Source organism: Pinus tabuliformis, chromosome 1_1, assembly GCF_031772625.1.
Source record: "Pinus tabuliformis cultivar Carrire ecotype Pingquan chromosome 1_1, CPIR1, whole genome shotgun sequence".
NCBI lineage: Eukaryota > Viridiplantae > Streptophyta > Pinopsida > Pinales > Pinaceae > Pinus > Pinus tabuliformis.
Genome location: NC_142297.1, coordinates 353,809,663 through 353,828,761, shown reverse-complemented (window position 1 = coordinate 353,828,761; position 19,099 = coordinate 353,809,663).

Below are 19,099 nucleotides of genomic sequence, written 5' to 3'. Positions count from 1 at the left end.
TCTGGTGAATCTCCCATCCTATCTATAGTGCTAGGGGTATAACAGATCTTATAGAGGTATACTTGGAAACTGGGGCGAAGGTCTCCTCATAGTCTATCCCTTCCTTCTGTGCATGCCCCTTTGCCACAAATCTAGCCTTGTACTTCTCTACACTGCCATATGTAGCATACTTGATCTTATAGATCCATATGGAACTTACAACTGGTTTGCTTTTTGGCTGAGGCACTACCTCCGAAACATCATTTTTCATGATAGAATTGTATTCTTCTACCACGACATCCACCCATACCTGATTTTGTGTTGCTTCCTGAAAGACGGAGGTTTCTGCAACCTAAGCTACCAAAGCTTGATATCTGTCACACTGCCTGATCTATCTCTTGTCTATCCTAGGAGCTTCGACAAACTCCTCTGTGTCCCTCAAGTTCTGACGCACTTCCCTACTACCTCTTCCACTAGTGGTGGGAGGTTCAATTAGTTCCTCCTCCTATCCCTGCTGCTTTGTATGCTAATAACTCCCTTAATCCCCTTAGCCTGAGGAAATACTAGTACTTCTCACCGTAATCGATCCCTGTGACTATTCTCCTACTTGTCCCACTTTTTTTCCCTACTGTTGGACTAACGGAACTTCTCCTGACCGATCACCTATAGGAATTTCTAGAGATCTTCTAAAAGTTCTGTTTTCCATGAACTCTCCATCTTATCTCACTACAATTTTCGTGCTGCTAGGAATATAGATCTTGTATGCCTTTGATTTCTTGCCATACGCAACAAGGAACCCCTTCTTTATAGTCTTGAATATCCTCAAATGACTTACTGCGGGCTTCTTTCTTGTGAAGACCCCCTTTGGCATTTTCTTCCCCAATGCTCTATGAGGTGTTCAGTTTTGAATGTACACCATTGTGTTTCGTGCCTCTGCCCATAAAAATCTAGGAAAATCCTAGTCATACATCATAGCCTTTATAGCCCCAACTATTGTTTTGTTCTCTCACTCCACTACTCCATTCTGATGAGGATTATATGGATTTGTCCATTCTCTTTTGATACCTTCCTTTGTGTAGAAGTAACTGAAGTCTTTATCTATGTATTCTCCACCATTATCTGAACATAACACCTTGGTATTTTTCCCTGTTGTGTTCTCTATGAGAGCCTTGAACTATCTAAACCGATTAAAGACATCATGTTTGGTCTTTAAGAAATAGATCCAGGTCTTCCTGGAATGATCAGCAATAAAGGTAATGAAATATTTGCCACCACTAAGAGCTCTATTGGACATATGACCAAAAATATATGAGTGTATCAATCCCAACAAGCCATTTGCTTTGTTGTCACTTCTAGGAAATGTTTCCTTTGTGTATTTCCCAAGTGCACATCCTATACACACATCAACGTGCTCTATGCTAAGAACTGGAACTCCTGTTACCATTAACTTAAGCATCCTAAGTGCTCCATGGTGTAAATATCCCATCCTATACCATAGTTCGTTCAAATCCTTCCCACTACTATTATCACTACCTATCAGTTCCATTGGATAATTGAGCTGCAACATATATAATCTGTTGTTCTGAGCTCCAATCTGTCTCACCTTCTTGCAACTAGATTGTTTGACATACACTTTCTTCCCCACAAGGAGTACATTGTACCCTTTGTCTTGCAACTTGGACACTGAAATTAGAATCATACCCAATCCTAACACATGTAGTACATTAGTAGCATTGGTGTTGGTTCCTATTTCTATCTGAAATTATATGGTACCTCTCCCTACCAAATTACATTTAATTATGTTACCCATAGTGATCTAGAAGTCCATCTACTCCTCCTAATAGCTAGAGAAATATTCTCTAACTCCTGTCATATGAGCTAAAGCTCCACTATCAATACACGAAATACCAGATGATGTTGAACCTGACAAGCATGAAAACTCATCCCCCAACCCAGAAGATAATTTTGAGGCTTCCTGGATTTTTATTATGTCCATGTTTTTATGTGATATTTCTCCTTTCCTTCCTGACATTATTGTGTACGAGAAAAATGTTGCAAAATAACTATGTCCCAACTGAAGATCTGCTCTGCGAGGAAAATATTGCGTCTCCCTCTACCTCTAGTAATCTTTGATCTAGAAAATTTATTCTTTTTTGACTCTCTCAGAGAAGTCAATTTTCCTAAAAAATTAACCCTCCTAGCCAAGGAATTGCACTACCCTTGAGGATTTCGAACTACTGCCTACACTGAGTTTTAAAATTCCTCTTTCATTTTTCTACTGATCTTTCTGGCTTCCAAGTCAAGCTTTGATACCATGTGAAAATTTTGAAACCTGGAATCCTACTGCAACAAATGAAAATATTTATTTTATTTGATAAATTAATTAAACAAATTATTTGTAGTTTCCTACTAAAAATATTGAAATATATACGTTGCAACCTTCACAAAAAAAATACTACAGAAAAATAAATGTTGTAAAATTAGAGAAATTCTAGCACACATAAAAATATTGACACAATTATTTTTGGACAATTATCCCCAGAAAAACCCAACTTGGGAAAACTGGTGCAAAAAATGAGGGTTTCTTTATTAATTCTTCAGTAGAAATTCATGTACAATAATTCAAACATCAGAACAGAGTAAAAATACTGAGAGAGATTTAGTGACGAGTTTCTCACTCTCTAGGAGACTCTCTTACCCTGAGATGAACCCTTTGTCCATATGTTGGGTTTCTGCGTCACCCTTTGCATTGGTGTTGCGCAAAGCTCTAGTGGATTGCGTCTCTCCTCATCCTGTATCTTTCGGAACTCATTCTGCACTTCCTGGATCACTGCTAATACCCCCTCTCTCCCCCTGCAACTCACCCTCTGGCTCTATCGCCTCTGCTAAACTTCAACCACTGAGAAAATCAATATGCATGCGAAACTGAGTAGCTGCTAGTGTGTGTTCTCCAAGCCCCATCAAGTTTCTTCTTATAATATCTTGTTGATACATCAATGGCCAAGATTAAAACACAATCGATGACTAATATTTACTAGAACTCGACCCATGTATTCTTCTAGAAGATTTTCACCACGACTTAATCAATACCCTTTAATTAATCATATTTCCTAAGTTTAGACTTAGGAAACATTAAAAATGATTAAGTATTTTAATTAAGTCACCTCTAGGTGGAATTTCTAGAAACCATTTCTGGGTTTTGGATATCTCACGTATTCCAGCCTCTCCACAAAATTTTGTGGCTAGAACACATCCTATGCTATCAAAAATGACAGGTAGGTTAAGGAATATCTTCCTTCACAAGTAAGGAACTTTTGTAGAATGTATAACAAGTGTTGCCACTTCGAAATCATCTCGCTTATTTACACACCTATCTTCCAATCAACCACACATTCAACCTTCATTAGGAACTAACACCATGCACCTTTCTCTATCTCGCCTTTCTTGAACCACTTCTCCCCAGTAGTAGGCATCTCGGTAGCCTGCGAAATAAACTATTTTGTCACTTCAAATTTTAGCAGGCCTATTGTGGTTGTCTTCCCATCAAAACTTTGTGCAAATTCCTGAGCGATGGTGGAATCATAGCCATTGAACTTATATAGAAAGGAAAGAAAATTGGCTTCTTGCAGAATAGGTAAATTGCCTTCATACCCCATCGTTCCCTCCATCTCTTTGACAGACCAAGATTCAATTTGAATCGATTCCATAACATTTAAGATATTGTTGCAACCTACAATCCTCTAGCCTGTTCAAAAATTCAAAGGGATTTTTTTAAAATAATCCCCATTCATGAATTCTTATGCTATCAACGTTCGAAACTTGGGAAGTGCAGGAATGGTTTTTTAATGTCACATGATTCCTATACCATACATCCATTCAAAATATGTGTTGATTCACCAGCCAATTCATGAACTGACATCATCTCATTTGAAATTTACATCGCCCATCAAAGAAACTGTTGCCTTTTCAGTACAAAATTTGGTTAAGAGGACAATGGATTCACCATGATTTTTTTTAAATATGTAAGGAAATGATGATTGGGAGTGGCGATTTATACCGGTTACAACTTCAACGAATGGATGGTAAAAAGAGGTTAGGTCACATGTGGCAGAGGATAAAACAACTTACTAATGGCATGGATTTGGATATAATGACAAGGAATGAAATGAACTCCATGCACACATTCGACCCTCATCATGACATTTTATGTGAATGGTAGTCACTTGTTATGATAAGGCCACATAGGTATACATTAATTCCTGCACTTTAATCAATCATTTCGTTTCAAGCTTAACAATAATGTCACTTATGCAAATATAGGTACAAAGGCCATTGTTTTTACACGCGATCATTATACTTCTTTAAAGGAATCAAACCAAAAAATTTTGAAATCAATTTACAACCAATTCCTATTCTTGTAAAAAAAATTATGATAAAAAAAAATCCCGCACTGTAACAAGATTCCTGCACTGAAACAAAAGGATCCATGCACTGTAACATAGGGATTCCTGCATTATAACGCAGGGAATCCTGCACTGTACGAGAGGGTTCCTATGCTGAAATAAAACAATTCTTGTTCAGAAATAACCAATCATGTTTCTTCTTTAAAAGATCAATATGGATTGCATACAAACTGATTTCCAGTTTATGTGTCACCATGTTTTCAGTCCTGAATATGGCCTTTCAAAAACAATCATAACTTGCAAAATATGAGGGAAAAAGAGAAGTGGGGCAGGGATATTATAAAGAAAGGGAAGGAAAATCACAACAGACACTTAGAATAAGGTGGGTTGATCATAGAGGGATATATGAAAAAGGGATAAGGGAAAAAAAATTCAGGGGTGAGAGGAAAAAATAGAAATCGGGACAAGAAATTATGTGAAGAATAGGAGGGGAATTCAACCTAGGGAAAAAGAGACGCAATAAAGGGAAACTTCAAAAAAGCGACAAGAGGAAGGACAAAGTATTCACCTTAGATAGTAAATGTCTCTATAAAATAATGTTGCATCCTCGATGAATTAATTACAATGGGAGTCTTGTGCTACTTGCATATAATTTGTCATGCCATTTTCCCTAAACTTGGTAAGGGCTGAGTTTCTTCTGGTCTTTTTGCTGCAACCAAAAGTCCTTGTAGAAACTTGCTTCTCTAAGAGACAAATTAGCCATATATCAAAATTCAATTAGTTTCCCTTTTTATTTCCAAAAAGAATCTTCCTTCCAGCAAGCCAATTTTCAAGTAGACCCTTACATGATTGCACCAACAAGCTGATTTTCACAGTCATGTGGTTTTTTTTTTTTTTTAGGAAAATAGTAAATCAAAAAACTCATACTAGGCTAGTAACCCCACCTACCATCTTCCAATCTAATTGTTGTTGTACCTATCATATGAAATCCTCCTTAGTGGTGGGCTGTAAATATATTTTGAGTCTATGTTGATTCACCAAGAAAACAACTTCCCATCCATCAATGGCCTTAATTTCTATCGCTCTATTCTAAAAAAATTAACTACTTCATATGACCCCAACCAACGCATACAAATTCCCCCCTTCAAATTTTTAAACTTTGAATCATAAAGGAGTACCCAGTTTTCTAGTTGGAGCTACTTTTTCTTGGTTAACCTATCATGTCATTTGCTACATTGTTGATGCATAAAGATAGTCTCTTGAACAACATCTCTTCTTATTTCATCAAGTTCATTCAATTACAAAAGATGTTGTTGTTGTGCTTCCAATAGATCCAAACCTAGCTGGACTGTAGTTCTAAAGCTTTTAATCTAGAACTCGATTGGAAATAGGACCTGCTTCTCGTACAGTAGCTCATAAGGTGTATGATCCATTCTATTCCTCCAGGTAGTTTTGTAAGCCCATAATGCTTTTGGTAATCTATTTGCCCAATATTGTTTTATGAAGATTCATTGTTTTGGTAAGAATGGACTTGATTACCCTGTTTGTAGATTTTACCTGGTTGTTTGCCTTCGGATGGTACGATGTCTATTTCCTGTACCAAATCCTTTATTGAACTATAATTCCTTTTACCATATTAGATACAAATTGAGGTCCCTTATCAATAAAAATTTATCTTGGAACACCAAATCGAGTAAAAAATCATTAAATAAAAAAATAACAACTTTTTCAGTAACAAAAGGAACAACTCTAGCTTCTACCCATTTTGTTACGAAATCTATGCAAACCAAGATATGTCTTTTGTTTAAGGATGTTGGGGCTATGGGTTCCACAAAGTCAATGGCCCATTTTTCAAAGGGCTATAACATGACTTGAGGACACAAAAGCATCTCATCAACTTGACTAGGTTGGCGCATTCGCTAACAAATATCACAATGTTGAACATATTGTTTAGCATCCCTAAACAAGGAAGGCCAAAAGTAGTCAGTGCGAATAATTTTATATGTTGTTCTCTTGTCAGCGAAATGTCCCCCACAAGGCTGATCATGGGAAAATCTCAAGATATCAAACACTTAATCTTCTCTTACACATCTACGGAAAATGAGGTTAGGTGCATTGTATAAGAGGTCTCCTTAGATCTAGGAATATGAAGCACTTTTTTGACGATCTTCTACCTCTCTCAAGCGGATAGGTGTGGTGGTGTTTTTCCTATGACAAGATAATTAGCTATGTCAACAAAGCATGGAGAGTTTGTTGAAACAACAAAAAGGTGTTCATCGAGAAATGAGTCATCTACAGGAACTGCTTTTCCAGGATTATCTAATCTAGAAAGGTAATCAACTACTACATTTGCTTTTATTGGCCTATCGACTATAGTAACATTGAATTCTTGTAGTAAAATCAACAACCTAGTTATCCTACCATTAGTTAAAGGTTTATTCATCAAATATATTATGGAAGAATGATCTGCATGTGTAAATACTTCATAACCTATAATATAGTGTCTAAATTTATTAATGGCACAAAACTACAGCTAGAAACTCTTTCTCAGTTACTGTATAGTTAAGTTCAGCAGACAACAAGTTCATACTAATGAAGTAAATAGCATAGGGTTCCTGATTTTCTTCCTATCCTAATGTTGCACAAAATGTTGGGTTGTGTTATATTCTTTCCATGACTAGCCCACGTAGTTAACCGAGGGTTTAGAGGGGGGTGGAGCCCTGCCTTCGTTGTGTCGATTGTGTAGCAAGGGTGTCATAGGGAGTTTGAAGGGTACAGGTAAGCCCCCTCTATGGGATTTGGGGCAATGCCCTAGAAAATTATGTTTTTTTGGACCCTATATTAGGTTGGGCAAACCTACCTATAGTTTTGTGCATGATTTTCGCACATGGTTTTGGACGTGATGGTTTTCGGTCCATGGTTTTGGACGCAATGGTTTTCGGTTCATGGTATTGGATGCTTTGACTTGTATACATATGTATTGTAACATTGAAAGGAACATAATGAAAAATAAAGCTGGTAGTCCTGGTTTTGGGATCCAGGGGAAATCTCTATGTATATGTGTTTTATGTGTTATGCTCTCACATTGTTTATTTTCTATTTTTTAGAATTCGTATGCAGGTAATTTCTGTACGGGGTTAAAACCTACATTTGGTATCAGAGTTGTTTTGGCTTCAAGGGGACACCTTTGTTGCTGAGGGGTTTTGCTCAAGCCTGTGGTAGACCCTGTTCAGTGGCAGATCTGTGAGATCAATTCTGGTGGTGAAAAAAGATGGTGAGCAGTGGAAAGATAGAGATCGAGAAATTTAATGGTCAGAGTTTTGAGTTGTGGAAACTCAAGATGGAAGATCTATTGGTGGATAAAGATCAATGGATCGCGGTAGATCTGGATACTAAACCAACGAGAGTGTCTGATGAAGAATGGTTAGAAGCTGGATCAGAAGGAAAAGAGCACAATACGATTGTGTGTCTCAGATTCAGTATTGCTGAATGTATCAGGGGAAGCTACGTGAAGGATTTGTGGGACAAGTTAGGGACTCTGTACCAATCTAAGTCTCTAGTGAATAAACTGTTCCTACAGAAATAGTTTTATAACCTGAGGATGAAAGATGGAGACTCAGTGACAGAGCCTCTGAATGCATTTAATACTGTGGTAAGACAGTTATTGTCTGTTGAAATTAAAATTTCAAATGAAGATAAGTGTATCAATTTGTTGTGTTCTTTATCAAATTCGTGGGATAGTCTGGTTATTGCAATAGGTAGCAATGCAACTGCCTTGCAGTATGATGAAATAGTCTCATCCTTGCTGTAGGAGGAGATGAGATGGAAAAATATGGAGAGCTAGAATGGTGATGTCTTGTCTATACGAGGACGGTCCCACAATAGAAACAAAAATAAGTCATAAAGTGGGAGATCTAAATCTAGAGGGAGATCTAAATCTCCAAGAAAACCTGTAAAGGTGGTGTGTTGGAAATGCGGAAAGGAAGGGCGCTACAAAAGGGACTGTAAATCTAAAGCTTCTGACAAAAGAAAGGGATCTAATGATGCTCTTTATGCAGAGGCAAAAACTACCTCAGATGAAGGTGGGGATGTGTACTTGGCTTCTTCAAGTGCACATGTAGATCATGAGGCATGGTTGATTGACTCAGGTGCATCATTTCACTTCACTCCCCATAGAGAGTGGTTTTGTGAGTATGAGAAATATGATGGTGGTGATGTCTTCTTGGGGAATGACAGGAAGGCTAGAATTGTTGTTCACGGAAAAGTAAAGTTGAACTTGCAAGGTGGAAGGGTTAGAACACTTCCAGTTGTTCTGCATATTCTTACATTAGCCAAAAATATGATTTTTGTAACCAAGTTGGATGATGCATGTGTAAAAACAGTGTTCGAGAAGGATACATGCAAGATGGTTCGGGGAGCACTGGTATTGATGCAGGGAGTTCGGATTGGAACTATATACAAGCTGCAAGGTAGCACTCTATGGGTGCAACAGTTCTGTGGTTCCTGAAAGTGGAGCAAAAAATCTAATGGCCTTTGGAGAGAAGACCATGTTGTGGCATCAAAGGCTTGGACATATTGGAGAGAAGGGCCTTCGAATACTTCATGGTAAAGGTATGGTATAAGGTATGAGTAATAACTCTCTGGATTTTGATTTCTGTGAAAATCGTGTATATGGGAAGCAGAATCGGGTCAGTTTCTCCTCTGGTGGTAAGAGGGCGAAACAGATATTAGAGCTTATGCACAGTGATGTGTTTGGATCTGTGAAGGTTCCATCACTGGGTAAGTTTGTGTACTATGTATTATTTATAGATGACTTCTCAAGGAATACATGGATATATTTTCTTAAGAAGAAATCTGAAGTCTTTGACAGGTTTAAAGAATTTCAGGCTTTGGTCGAAAACCAGATAGAGAAGAAGATAAAGCTGTTGAGAACAAATAACGGTGGAGAGTTTTGTAGTAAGGAATTTGAAGAATTATGTAAGAAGTTTGGCATAGCATGACAGAAGACTACTCCATACACACCTGAGCAAAATGGAGCTGCAGAAAGAATGAACAAGACATTGATGGAAAGGGCAAGAAGCATGCTTAGTGGTGCTGGGTTAGGACAGGGATTTCTGGGCAGAGGTAGCGGAGACATCATGTTACCTAGTCAACATATCACCTTCATCAACGTTGGAGGATAAGACTCCACAAGAGGTATGGACTGGTAAGAAACCCTCTCCTTCACATCTAAGGGTATTTGGATGTGATGCATATGTACATGTTCCTAAGGAGAAAAGAACCAAGTTGGATAGTAAATTTGAAAAGTGCATCTTTATTGGGTATAAGGATGGTTTAAAGGGTTATAAGCTTTGGAACCCAGTAACAAGGAAGGTTGTGTACAATCAATATGTGGTGTTCAGAGAGGTAAAAGATGTTATTAAACATGAAGTCCAACTAGAGGAACCTGAGAAGATAGAGTTTGAACTTAAGGAGGAAGAATTAGACTCTACAGCAGAGGAGGAATCAGAAGATGAAGAGCCACAAACTCCAAGTGTGAGAAGATCAATTCAAGACAGAAGGTATCCAGAAGGTATAGTCCATCTGCTTTCTGTTCAAATTTTTCTTTATCTGTTACTGATGATGATCTAAGAACTGTGAAGGAAGCAGTAGATTCAGAGGATGGAAAACTATGGAGAGAGGCCGTGGTTGATGAAATGGCATCTTTGCACAAAAATGAGGCATGGGATGTGGTGGAGTTGCCGGCTGGAAGGAAACCCATTGGCAGTAAATGGGTGTTCAAGAAGAAGACAATTTCAGAAGGAAAGGTGGAGAAATACAAAGCTCAGTTGGTAGCAAAAGGTTATTCTCAGGTGCTAGGAATAGATTTTGGTGATATTTTTCTCCTGTTGCCAAGGTAAGTTCTATTAGATTACTTTATTTGTTGCTGCTGATTTTGATTTTGAGGTAGAACATATGAATGTGAAGACATCATTTCTTCATGGGGATCTGGAAGAGGAGATCTACATGAAGCAACCTGAAGGCTTTGCGGTGAAAGGTAAGAAAGAACTGGTATGCAAGTTAAATAAGTCTTTGTATGGGTTAAAATAGTCACCAAGGATGTGGTATCAGAAATTTGATACATTTATATGGGGACTTGGCTTCATCGGATCACTGTATATAGTTTAAATTAATTGGTGACCGTGTTATTTATCTGGTCTTGTATGTGGATGATATGTTGCTAGTTGGAAATGACAAAGAAATTATCCAGGATTTGAAGACCCATTTGTCCTCCAAATTCGACATGATAGATCTTGGTGTCGCAAACTATATTTTGGGCATGGAAATAAAAAGAGATCGAACAAAGAGGAAGCTTTGGTTAAACCAAAGGAAGTATGTTGAGACAATATTACAGAGGTTTAATATGCAGGATAGTAAACTGGTGAAGGTTCCTATTCCTGTAGGTGTAAAGCTATCTACTGAGAAATGTCCCAAGACACAAGAAGAGGAAGAGGACATGTCCCGTGTTCCATATGAAAGTGTAGTCGGTAGCCTGATGTATGCGATGGTCTGTACTAGACCAGACATTGCACATGCAGTGGGAGTATTGAGCAGGTTTATGTCAAAACCAAGGAAGTAGCATTGGACAGCAGTGAAGCGGGTTTTCAAGTATTTGCATGGCACTATTGATTATGGTTTGTGCTACCAAGGAAGACCAGGATTGGACAGAGTTTTGGATATTCATGGCTTTGTTCATGTAGACTGGGTTGGAGATCTAGATCAGAGAAGATCTACAAGTGGGTACGTGATTAAGCTATTTGGAGGTGGAGTCAGTTGGATGAGTAAGAAACAATCTGTAGTGGCACTATCAACTATAGAGGCAGAATACATGGCAGCCACTCATGCAAGAAAGGAAGCAATTTGGTTGTAGAGATTGTATTCACGTATGGGGTTAGTACAGGGAGCTACAAGGATAGTCTGTGACAGCCAAAGTGAAATTTTTTTGGCAAAGAACCCTGCATATCATTCAAAGAAAAAACACATTGATGTTCAGTATCACTTTGTGAGGGATATGATAGAAGACAAAAAGGTGTTGCTAGTAAAGGTGGACACTTTGAAGAATATTGCAGATGCATTGACAAAATCTGTGAGCTTTGAGAAGTTCTCTTGGTGTAGAGAAACAATGGGCATTGCAAGGCTGGATAAATGGCTAAGCTCTCTTGTGGCCCCTTGTGGAAAGAAAACAACAAGTGGGAGAATGTTGGGTTGTGTTATATTCTTTTCATGACTAGCCCAAGTAGTTAACCTAGGGGTTAGAGGGGGGGCAGAGCCCCGCCTTCGTTGTGTCGATTGCGTAGCGGGGGGGTCACAGGGGGTTTGAGGGGTGCAGGTAACCCCCCTCTATAAAATTTTATTTTTTGGACCCTATATTAGGTTGGGGAAACCTACCTATGGTTTTGATCCGAATTAGATCCATCAAGAACTGTCAAGGAACCATGAATGTATCAGGTCGAGACAAATCTCTAAAAATTCCAAAACAACGATAAAAAACACCCTGAACTAGTGGCAATGGCAGCGAGTGTGGAACGACGAGGACCTCGGTCAAAGCGCGCTGACTGAGGCCCATGGAGACTGCGTAGGAGGTCAAAGTAGCCCCTGGGAGCCCCGGATCGGGAAAAGGAGGTGGATTTTGATGCGCGATTAGCTAGGCGAACAAGGCCAAAATGGGGGAGCCTCAAGCACTCGGTCGCATTGGGAACTGGAGAACCGCAGGAAAAAAATCGAAAAGCGCTAATGTACAAAGGCGGGACCCGCGTCCTAGAAAATCGATGGTATTGATCAAGGTGCCCACAAATGGTAAGAGGTTTTGGATGAGAGCAGGGTGATTCCATACGTCGATCGACGCGTGGCAAGCGAAGGTGAGAGAAAACTGCCATTGATCACGTGCTATCAGTCGAGCATGTCAACCGTGCAGAACGTACGTATGACGTGGGATCTGGGGGACCCAGATCGGACGGCTGAGATCGTGCTCGATGGAGTAAGCAGAATCGACGAAGGAATACACCATGTTTTAGAAGGATTTGGAATCCATTTGACCACCACAGTGGAGGAAGAATGCATCCACGACGTAACTGAAGAGACGAACTGATGAAGCAGGCTGACGCCATTTAGAGGAGGAAAAGTAGCCATTCCCTGAGCGTTCATGATGATGCCGAACAAGGAACTCCAAGTGCAGCTGCAGAAGATGAATCGACAGAGGCTAAAGAAGAACCGAACAGGCATTGGAACGAATGGCTAAAAACCATGAACAGAGACAGAATACACAGAGAAAGTGAGAGTTAGTTAGAGTGAACCCCGGGAGGAGGACTGAACACTGAAATACAGAAAATAGAGAAGAAGGCAGTAAAGCAAAAAGCAGAAAGAGACAAAGGGCCGAGTTGACCAGCGGCAGTATCGAGGACCAGAGAGCTTGAGAGATTCAAGCCATCCCATAGAGGAATCTGTCTGGACTAAGCACCACATTTGGCTCTTTCCACTATAGACCAGAAGGTCGCAAATCTGGTAGAAAGAAGAAGAGTCTGCGTGCTCCAGTGGCTTGGGGAATCCAAGAACCACCCTGCCAAGCGAAACCTGCTTCAGGAGAACTCACATTGACTCCCTGTATTGTAATTCTCTGTGTTAGCCTCCTATACCAATAGGGTTTCATTTTCATGATTGACAGTGGAAGTGCCAAAAATGTTCATCTTTGGTGTCACAAAGGTTCCATTTTTGTGAAGGAGACAGAGAGTTAAAAAATGTAAAGAGGGTATGCCTTAAAAGAATAATCAAAAGGCAAGAAAAATGAATTGGTCTAAAAAAATAATTGAAATGAACCCCAAAGAAAGACCAAGAAAGTGGCCAAACAAAATACCACTGCTATCTTGAGACATGGCCCAACAGTGCAAGTTGGGCCATGCCATGTTTTAAATTGCCTGTTCTAGACTAGAGAAAGAAAAATCTGTCCAAACAGTCTAAGCTTGGCAGATTGGTAGTTAGGTAGAGAACAAAGGCGCCCAACTGCTTAATCTGGGCACTTGGAAGTGATAAGGGTAGTTTTAGATAGCAAATTATTTGAAAAGAAAAAGAAAGGATCAATTGAGGGTTTGCAAGTCTAAGTGCACCTTCCCTGAAGTAACAAAAAATGCTAGGAACTAAGATGGGTAGGTAGTCAGGGGTTGCCGAAGCCTGATTTCTTTCATGAGTGAGCTTGACAAAGAAAATTGATATCAGCAAGAACAGAACTGTTACTCAGTATTTAGATAAAAAAATATGGAAGCATGTCTAACTTCCCCTCTTTCCCAGGAAATCTTTTTCTAACATCCCTCTAATAAACCTTGGAATTCACTCAACAAGTCCTAGCATCACTTTACCTTCTGTGAAATACTAAGCCAAGGTGTTAGTTTCTACCACACAAAAAAGCCACATTTTCTGTGTAAAATCATTGCTTACTCTCATCTGCTCCTAATCTAAGTTTACTCCTCAAAAACTTAGCTCCTTGTTCCCCTCTCACATCTCCAATTCATATTGACTTCTAACCTTACTATTTAACTCCCTAAGTATTCCCCTCCCCCTACTATTATCATATTTTATACAAAAACCCAAAAATATGTACATACCCCTCCCCCTTTGGGCATTATAGCCATATATTTCAAAGTTCGGGAAGCATGAGGAAATCTTAGGCTTTCATGTGTATTTCTCCAGGCTATGTCCGGGAATTAAATTAACACCTGGTTAATTTAATAACCCTCACCCGCTATACCCTCCTTAATAATAAAATCCCTCGTTTCTTCATCACCGGTGTAAATTTTCCATAAACCCACATTTTCCATTTAACCAAAGTTTTGTTTCTGTGCGCGATATCAAAAGAAATAATTTTTTAATAGTCGGGTCCCGCCGCTATCGCGCTGGCGGCTCGTCCTCCCGTCTGCCATCGGATCTGGGCCCTCCCATCCGACGGTCATCGGGTATTTCGGACCCCCTCTATTATCCATCCGTTAGCGCCCGAAATCTGTCAGAAGATGACGTAGGGCCAGGGACGCATGCCCATATATTAGTGGATCGGGCGCCCTCTGACCATTACCAGGCCCGTACCAAAAGCGGTCTGATAATACCGCTTACCACTGTCGGCTTCCCGCCCTTACGTCATCGCCTACGTCATCAGACACGCCAACTACCGTTTCACTGTTATCCGACATGGCCGTCGCGTCATCCCTCCACGTCATCCCAGTCATACATCGCCACGTCATCCCTGTCGTACCCGGGCCCAACCAGTGACGTCACGCTGACGTCATTTGTAAAAAAGGCGCCAAATCCCATTTTTCACATATTTTCGCGCAAAATCGTGATTTTTTCGCATTTCTATTGGACGAGTGTTGTGCTTCCCTGCATGTTGTTTTTACGACGTTTCTCCGCCAACTCCAAAATTCAATTCCTGAGCTACTGCCGCTGCAAATTCACCAATTCTCGACACCCTCGGCCTCACCATCACCAGGTATTTACCATTTTCTCTGCGTAACCTGGTCTTCCTAGTTTTCTACAGTAAAAAAATCTAAACAACTGGTCTAATTACCTACGTACTAAGCCCCTGTAATCACCAAATCAACCCGAAGTTCATCTGAAGAGGGTTCCTGGTGCGAATTTACTCAATTCCCACAGCTTCTTGCGCATTTTACAAACTTAAAACCATTAGCAAGCAAAGTCCATTGAAAAGGCAGCGTTCACCCCCAGCATTTGTTAGTTTCACCCTCTCGACAAGCTGTTGTTCCCTGTTAGCCCAATTCACCTCCTTTTTCATCTCTGCAAGTCCTCCCATCGACCATAATCTACTATTCACTGCCAGTTTTGCTAAACCAAAAGCATAGGTCCAACTTCAAGTGAGAACTAAGCAATGGAGACCCCAGTGGCATTGAATATTACGCCCCTGAATGCCCCACATAAGAATCTGGAGTGGTTGGACCTTGCTGACCGGGATTATCAAATCAAAGAAACAGTTGAGATAAGTAACAAATATCACATACACACTGTTTGTGAGCTGAAGAAAAACTACATGAGTGGTGCTGATGACATAGGCATCTGGGAGTCTAACCTGCCCATCTATTACCTTCCCCAAGTCAATGTGTTCCCAAACTTCATCCATCAGTGTTGTGAACACTATGAACCCTCTCAAAGAGCAGTTTTGGGTTCATCTGGGACTATTTTATTTCACATCACTCCTCAATCCATCAATCAAATGCTAAACTTCAAGCCAACTAAACCTCTGGTGCCCCTTTCTATGAATTTTCTGCTCAAAAAAGCTGCTAAGCTGCCCAGCTCAGAGGTCACAAGGATTGGCCAGTTTTTCATGAAGCCAGAATATCAACCCCGGCAACATCCTCCTTACCTACATGTCTGGTTCAATGAAACAGGGAGACTGCTAGTGGATATGATATCCTGCATTCTAGGATTCAACACCAGTGAGTTTGTGGATGAAACAACCTTGGTAATGTTATCCATGTTCACTCCAGGGAAACCTCCTGCTACCCAGTATGATTATGCCACATTCATTGCTGACAAAATTCATGAGCAAATCATGAATTTGGAGAGAGAGAGAGGGTATTCAAGTACACTTCCTATATATATCATTTGATATTATATTATCATCCTGACAGTTTCCCTATTTTCTTAAAAAAGCTGGATGCAAAAGGAAACAGGAGGTCAGTGGTATTTTGGACACCAGTCTGTCACCATATCTCTTGCTCTCCATACAGCTATTGTGAGTTCATTGATCTGTTCATCTATCCAGCCTTGTCTCTACTGCAGAGTTCTCCTCTTCCTAGACTCACCGATGATATGCAGAAGATCCTCCAGCTTTCAAAGAATTATAGCATTGGAGATTGGTACCTCTACCAAGATCACATAGTAATTAGAATATATGGCTATGAGCTAGCCCCTTACAGACTGCCAAAGTATGTTCCTATGAGACTTTTTGCATTAGAATATTTCCGGAAATTTGGAAATGCAAACATGATTCATTTTCATAGCAGAAATAAAAAAGCACAGCTGAAAATCAAACACCAATTGGGTCCATTTATCTTTAATAAAAGGGAAGAAGCTTGGGGAGAAGCGGATAAGATCCTAAAAAGCCTCCAGTTGAAAACAAGCTTCTATTGGGCACCATATGACCCTAACCATTTCATAAGCCTCAAAAGAATCAAGTATAGGCTTGCTGTCTATGATCACTTCAGCATTCCACAAATTGAAAAATATGCTAACCAACTAGAGTGGAAAGAAGGCACATTAGTGGAGGACTATTCTGAAGAAGAATTAGTAGAAAGAGCAATTAAAAATCTAGAAAAAGCAGTTGACTTGGAATATTTTGGACAGGTTTGGTCTCTAGCCCCTCGGCATCTTAGAGAAAGTGCCTCATCCTCCATTGTTCCCCAACAGTCTGCCAAAGTAATTGATCAAGCAGCAAATCTAACTAAAGGCAAAGAAGCACAACAAGAGGAGTCACTTCCCAATTTGGAGCAGCAAGCAGAACAACAAGAAGAAATGGCTAAAATACCTGCCTCCACAGAGCAGCAAACTCAAGAGAAGATCCCTCCAAGGCAGGAGGTGACAGTTGAAACTACAGTCTTACAGACACCTGCAAACGAAGAAAGAGCAAGGAAAAGAGATAGGCAAGAATAGACTCCTCCTACCACTTCCACAGATCAGCAAGGTGAAAAAAGGCAAAGGCTGAATCCCTTTTCTGAGGAGGAAATGCCTGAAAGACCCACTGATACTATGCTCCCTCCTAGCATTGAAACATCAGCCAGCTCCTTACAGCAAGAGCAAGAACTGCAACAAGGAACAGAAGTAAGTTCTTCAAGGCAGCGCACCAAGGCAGATTCTAGCATAAAGAAGCAATTTACAGACATAAAAGCAAGAAATGAGCCGGTTAGATTCCAGCTTTATAACCAGCTGCTCAAAATGGCACCAACTAATCAAGAAAGGCTTATGTCGGCCTATGATATCCAAGAAGGAAAAATGACTCTTAGTCATTTTAGGCCTACCATGCAGCAACCTCAATCAGCTGCAGACTACATCAGAACTAACTTAGAGGTCTTTGCCAAAGACATCCACCCCATGGACCAGATCGAGCTACACAAGCAAACAGGGGAGATGCTCTATTCTACATTGGCTGATAAAACTCTATTAGCACACCGTCTATAGAATTCTCTACACAACACTACTGCCCAGTTAGAATTAGAGAAGGCTTCATCTCAAGCCAAGGACAACAGAATCAAGTCCTTGGAAGAAATTATTATAGAGTTAGGACATGACCCAAATGATCCTAAGGGTGTGCAGGCATTGATGAAGAAAAAAGATGAGGATATAGCAGCATTGAGAAAGCAGATTAAAATACCACCTACCCATCACCCTCAGACTGAAGGGGTTGCAGAACAAAAGAAAGATCAAGATGTGGTAGCTTTACTCTTGACCCTACATAAGAGATTGGTGGAAACAGAGGGCGCCTTGGAGGTGGCATTAGGAACAAAACAGGGAGAATTACCAACTCAGCCAGCGCAGACATCTACATCCATTGAAGATGTGCCTCCTGTAACTATTTCACCAGGTCCTCCCACAGGACAAACATCAGAGGCATGCCCTTCAGGCTCAGCACCAGCTCCAAAAGCGACAGCACCAACAATAACATCAAAACGGGTACGCAGCCTTGACATGCAAAGTATGAGGAAAGAACTAGAGGCTCTTGAAGCACAGATGGCAGAGCTAAAGGTAGCAAAAGAGAAATTGGCTACACTGGAAGAAAAATATGACAAATCGAAGCAGAATATAGCTGAAAGAACAAGAGAGGTAAGGGCTCTTGAAAAAAGGATAAAGGAGTTAGAAAAGGAGCTCACCCTGGACAAAACTATAAGTGAAATCAAGAAAATTCTATGGGCTAACATTGGTCAATCCATTACAGATCAATGGCAGTCCATTGAGACTATCCATGAGCAAATAGATCTCCTAAACAAGGCAAAAGCAGAAAGTCAAAGAGCCCGGGCATCCTTGGGAAGTATGCCTGAAATAGCAAACAGAATGATTCAAGTGCTTAAAAACTGCACTGGCCTTCAACTAGCAGGAATGGGTATCAGAGACAGGACTGATACTATATTACTAATAAAGAGGGTGCTTACCTTGAGGAACTATGTGAAAACACTGGACAGAAGATGTTAACAAATGCAGACAGTGGTAAATGAATTCATTGCAAAAATCACTGCATTGCATAACAAAGGTCTCCCCAGCTTGGTAACTAGTGCAGGAAGGTTGTTATCACATGAAAATTATGCCAAGAGGGTCAACAATTATGCAACAAATCAAATAACAGCATCTGCTAGCAGTCCAGAGGAAGCAGGGCCCCCATCTGGGCAGACTCTCTATGAGAAATTGGAGAATTTGTTTTTTATTGAGCATGAGATCAAACACCTTTTTGAAACACCTCCAAGTTACTACAAATATACTGAAGCCGATGAGACTCTGATTAAAATGCAGAGACACCAATTGCCTACTGAAGGTTGGTGGAGAGGCATGATAGAAACATTGCTCTGAGAAACCAAATCTGGAAGAGCAACTGAATGACAAAAATGATGACTAGGCACCAATGGATGATTACAAGTGATGCGACCACAACAACAACATCGTGGCAAGGCAGCAAGAAAGAAAAGACTTCCGAA